This window comes from Sminthopsis crassicaudata, chromosome 2 (genome assembly GCF_048593235.1).
Source record: "Sminthopsis crassicaudata isolate SCR6 chromosome 2, ASM4859323v1, whole genome shotgun sequence".
NCBI classification, from domain to species: Eukaryota; Metazoa; Chordata; class Mammalia; order Dasyuromorphia; family Dasyuridae; genus Sminthopsis; species Sminthopsis crassicaudata.
In genome coordinates, this window is record NC_133618.1 from 73497901 (window position 1) to 73503900 (window position 6000).

The 6000-nt window shown below is 33.5% G+C and overlaps 1 pseudogene; it reads left to right on the forward strand.

Annotated features, from left to right (window-relative positions):
* Positions 1–4165, forward strand: part of LOC141552641 (dual specificity protein phosphatase 22 pseudogene) — a 38830-nt pseudogene extending 34665 nt beyond the window's left edge.
* The last annotated feature ends 1835 nt before the right edge of the window (positions 4166–6000 follow it).

Genomic DNA, 6000 nt, shown 5'->3' on the forward strand with positions numbered 1-6000 from the left:
ATACTAAACAGATTAATTCCACTGATGCTGTAAGAACAAATGAATTAAAGAATAAACAAATGAAAGAAAAATTACTCAAAATTAACATTTATTCTTAAATGTCATTTAATTGATGGCAACACATTTAATCCATGATCATTTCTTGCCCATCAATACTACAAAAGCTAAGAGTCATAGACTACTGTTTTGTCAAGTACTGACATGGTTTTTTAACAAGTTGATGATGACCCAAAGGGGGATATAACTTACATATGTATAATGCAGCACCCTACAAACAAAATATCCTGCTATATTTTCAGTCTTTTTACAACTTACTCCTGACACTGACTTTTTAGTTCAGTGAAATGGGCCTATTGGCTGTTTCACAAATACATCTATCACTCCTGTAAAGGCTTTTTTTTTTTCTTCTTACTGTCCCCCATACAAGTTTTCCTTTACTCCTGATCTATATGGCTTCAGTTAATTCCCAAATGAAAAGTGTTTTCTACAGGAAGCCTGCTCTGTTTTCTCTTAATCCCAAATAATAATAATATGAATAAAATAGATTCTAATAATCACTTTAATTTTCTTATCATTGATATTATATGCACCCTTTCCTTTTTGATACTAATAATTTGGTTCTTTTCTTTGTTGATCAAATTAACCAATGGGTTTTGCTGTTGTTGTTTTCTTAAAAATAGATCATGGTTTTATTTATTTGTTCAATGATTTTCTTACTTTTGATTTCACTAATCATTTTTTTTTTCACTTTTCAGAATTTCCAAATTGGTTTTTAACTGGAGATTATTAAATTGTTCTTTTTCTAGTTTTTTTTTTTTTTTTTTTTTTTTTTTTAGCTAAATGCCCAATTAATTGATCCAAAATATTGATATTGTATGTAGATGCAATTGATCTACTCTTTCTATTTTGATAAATTACACCTACATAAAATATAAAAGTGTAAGAAGATTTTACATAAATCTCTGAATATGTATTATGTATATCTGATTTTTTATTTAAAATATATAACAAATCCATTGTGTAATTTTCAAAGCTGACCTCCTGCTTGTGTTTTCTTATGCTCTCTCCTCATTAAGAGGGGTCTCTGCCTACTGTCACTTTACCTCGTTCCTGACCATTTATTTCTTCTGTGTTTTTCTGAATACATTTTATCTAAGACAGGAAAATTAACCTACACAATTTGTTGATGCTTCTAATGATATTTCAGAGCTAAAAAAGTATGTGAAATAGGGAAGAGAAGTAAAAGTTTTAAGCCATAAACTCTTAGAAATACAGTCTAATTTTTAGCTTTCTTATCAAGCCAACTTTGAATACAGTTGCTTCTTTGCAGATAGAAAAGTATTAGATAGGGACCAATAAATTGTGCTTGTTCCCCTCTCAGTTCACTGCCCATGCATAAGGTATTTCCTTTAACAACTAGGTCTTCTACTCAGCTGTAATTCTTTTCCTTCCATATAGCTATATATTACATAAAGCAAGAAAGTCACACAAAATTCAACTCAGCCAATCTTCAGCATTGGTGAAGTTATAAAACAAATTTTCAGTTTATTTCCAATGTCTTCTACTGATTCTTAGAGAACCTGATGAAATTAGAATTCAGATCCTATCTTGTACTATCTCTGCAGCAATAGTCCTCTACCACTGATTATTAACAGTACTGTCTTCTTCATCCTCTTTATGTTAATGATGTGACACAAGCCCTGGGCCATTTCTTATGGAGGGGGAGACCTTTGAGAAATATTCTGGAGCCCCCATCAAGGACTCCATTGAGTTAATGTTGATTTCCTTGAAATATCCTTCATCATTCACTTAAAATGCTTCTAGCAATATTAAATATTCTCCTCTGATAGAAACTGCCTGATACTAAACTATAATACAGCCCATTTGTGAAAGGGTAGCTTTTCACATCAGTGGGCTAAAATACCATTTAAACATTTCAGAAACTTGTATGTTCACTAAAATCAGGACCAAATGGAGTGTGTGGAGAGAGATATAACTCAATAATTTGAATGTCTTTGTTGAAGAATACCTTCAATGTCATATTTTTTAAATACAGTTTTTCTTGTATTATCTCTATATTTAATTTAGAATTCCCATCATTTCTAGCTTAAACTTTGTTTTGAACTGTATATTTCCTTGATATGTGACTCTTACTTGGAATGGCAGAAACATTTTTTTCAATGTCTTTCTCTCAAATATCTATCTCTGTCTCTGATTGGAAACTTGGTCAGAATGAATAAAGTTCTGCCTTGAGTAATAGGATTCCTGGTATGGATTGCATGAATTTAGTATTTTTTTTTTTCAATAAACCTTGACTAAAGAGTTAATTCTTAACAAACCACAGGCTTTTAGAATCATAGACTTAGAACTGGAAGGAAGAATAAAGGTTAATGAATCTGGTCCTTTCTTACTACAGATGAGGAAATTGAGATAATAATAATAATAATAATAATAATAATAGCAACATTTATAGAGAGCTTTTAGATTTTCAAAGTACTTTCCAATTATTTTATTTGATCCTCACAGCAACCCTGAGATATAAATATTTAAACTATTTGACAGATAGGAGTTGTCTAGGATTACCCATTTACCAAGTTTCTAAGGGAGTATTTAAACTAAATTATTTCTGACTCTGAATCCAATATAGATAGAGATTCAATGACTCACTCAGAATTACATACCTTATATCTAGCTAAGGTGGGAACTGAACTTTGGTCTTCCTGCCTCCAAACCCCATACCGTAATCCACTATAGTGAACTATTTTATCTCAATTTTTGTTTCTTATCCCATTATTCTAAGTGGTTAGAGAATAGCCAATATTTTCTCTTTAGGAAGAAGTCAAAATCACACTATCAGTAATTTAAGATCAATAAACTAGTAGCTGTAATGAAGGTGAAGGAGTCAAAAATTCTATGAAGAGTGATTAATGAAGAAGCACCCTCAAAAACAAAGATATTATTAGGTACCAAAAAAAAAAAAAAGTTAGAAAGAACAATATCTAGGAATTAGATTAGAACAGTATGATACCACCCTGCAAAGATAAACAAAGTGCTATTCAATTTAGCTGACCATCATTTCCAAATCATTTTGCCTTAAATCATCTTACATCACCTATCCAAGCAACTAGGTGAAATAATGGATAGAGTTCTGGGTCTTGAGTCAGAAGACCTAATTTCAATTGGGCTTCAGACACTTCCTAACTATGCAAACCAAGGCAAATAGTATTCATTTAGTTTCTTCAACAGTAAAATAAAATAATAGCACCTATATCACATGATTACTGTGAAGATCAAATGAAATAATATTTTAAAAATATGAACTGCACACAGTTCAACTGGTCTTCAGGGAGGGAAGTCCCTAGTTGGTCAGTCTTTTGATACTGGGAGAAAACCAAAAAAGGAAGAAAATGAAAAGGAACAAAAGGAAACTGTAAAACATCTCCATCTTTATTATTTTTCATTATTATTATTATTTTGAATGTGATTATTCCTCCTTAGTGGCTCCTCCCTTTTCTGCTTCTCCTTCTTCTATTTTAATATGTGATTAGCAATCCTGCAGTCACATTTACAGCACATATAGCCATTTTACATATGCACCACTGGGAATGGAATGAACAATATTCTGCCTGGCCTCTACATTGACAACTTTAAAGATATAAGAGTTGCAGAGTAAGTGTGCACTGAATACTGAGCAAGGATAAAGTTATATGCATTTTCTTTATACATAATGGCACTAGACTTATGCTCAAGGGAATTAAATACCTATGTATTCCTGTTGCTGATTCACTGCCCCAGAACTTAAAAAGATAAGAGTATCAGGTTCATTCATGAGAGCTAGCTTAGAAGTTAAGATTCTCCTGTATACTGCCTGGATAGTGTTTCGAGAAATAAGATCTTAGAGGTTGCTTACATTATGACAATTACTGACTTGAGAAGATTCACAACACAAGGTTAAAGTTGGAGGGTCTTGTGCTGAACCCAACTTGGGCTTCTAGGAGCTGTTCCAGGAGTTTGAAAGGAATGAACTTCACCGATTTGGGCTATAACTAAAAGGTAAATATGAAGAAAACCATTTGAAGAATGAAAAAAAATCAAAAACATTTTGTATAATTAGAAAAAGCAAACACATGTTAAACTATCCCAACAGAATCCCAACTGGACATGATGGGACAACTTTCTAATCTTGCCACCTCTAAATTGCAATGAGTATACTATGGGAAATATAACTCAATGGAATGGAGTCTTCTTCCTCTTCCTCTTATCTTTTATATTTTCTGTATATATTTTGCAGTTCATATGATGTTGGAGGGCTGCCAGGAATGATAGAGTGATGATAGAAGTCTAGCAGTTGTGGTTCAGAAATCAAGGGTTTCTTCTGCATATATTCATTTTCTGGGCACTCTGCCCTTGTCCTATAATTTCAGACTTTCTATTAAGTGACCCAATTCTTGATTTGTTTTGCACAAGGGATGCTGCTTAGTGCACAGTGCACTACTGTGAAGAATGAGGGCATACACACCCACACACACACCCACACACACACAGGCAGATTTATAAGTCTGTTTTATGTAAACAAACTTGAATATCTTGTATATCTAATAATGTGTGTTTGTGTCTCTAAGTAATGCTACCAATATTACAATAAGGAGTAGTATTTTTGTCAGTGTAAGCCTCCATGGAGAAGTATTTGTCATCCATTAGTAAAAAGTTAAAAAACAAAACAAAACAAAACAAAACAAACAAACAAACAAAAAAAAAAAAACTCTGGAAGAAAATAGCCTTGTATGTATGTGAGCTAACATTTAAAAGGACTTAAGGACCTAAATGGGAAGGCTAGAGGGGGAAATGTTCTTCTCTGGGATCCTTCTTTTGAGTGAATTGGGGGATTAATGCCAGAGGATGAGAGAGATAAGATAGAAGCTCACCAATAGAAACTAATCCCTAAATCATAGCCTTAACTGGACTCCAGTTAGTCATTGAGTCAATAAACCTAGATTACCAGAATTTATTCTAGGAAATTTAAGAGCCAGTTTCAAGTCATTTTGCCCTTCCCCAGTTTGTCTCAACATCTTTCTGGAAAATCAGAGCACTTTTGACCAGGCTGCTTTCTCTTTCGAGTTCTGTTGGATGTTCACTGTTAGTTAGATGTTGACCCAAAAGAACCACTTGAGTCCTTTTCACTAGAACCACTTCAAAGGTTTCTTCATGTACAGGTTAATGCTTCATCCTCTCGATGTAATAGGCTTCTCCCAAGATTCCTAGATGGCTAAAAGGGTGTGTGTGTTATGTCTGGACAGTGTTTATTAAGCAACTAGATAGTTGATCAAGCACTTTTGTTTGTACTGTGGGCTTGGGAATTGATGTCATGTACCTCATAGAAAGTAATTGAGTTTTTGTTTATTTATTTGTTTTTAACTGATGAACCCAACCCATCTTCTTCATCTTCTGGGGAAGAGAAATGGGAGGACTTCAATGTCTACCCAAGTCATTTGAAAATTTCTACCTTTGGCTTGAATATATACTTCTGATGGGTCTGAACTTAAGGATCAAAGCAGAATACAATAGTATGTGGGTACAGATATATAACCTCCACCTTGTGTGTACTTGGGAGCAGCAGTAGACATTATCTGCTGGGTTTTGCTGTTTTCCAGAGAGTATCCAGGCTCTTAACTTTTTAAGCACACAGAGAGAATGAAAAAGTGTGCCTGTCCTTTCCCTAAAAAAAAAATGTTGTGACCCTATTCCTTTGAATGCCACTTCAAAAGAAACCCTGAAACAGAAGAGAAGCTATCCAGCACACTCTAGGGTCTGTGTTAAAGGTGAGCCATTTGAGAACAAAGAAAAATGGAATTCTGTATTTCTAGATGTAAGCTATTTGCCACTAATGTAGCAGTAAAGGAGGGAGAGAGTATTGATGCAATTATAACTAACTGCACTCCAAACAACAATGACAAAAAAATAAAAACAGAAAAGCTGCCTTTTAAGAGATCAGTTGTGAAG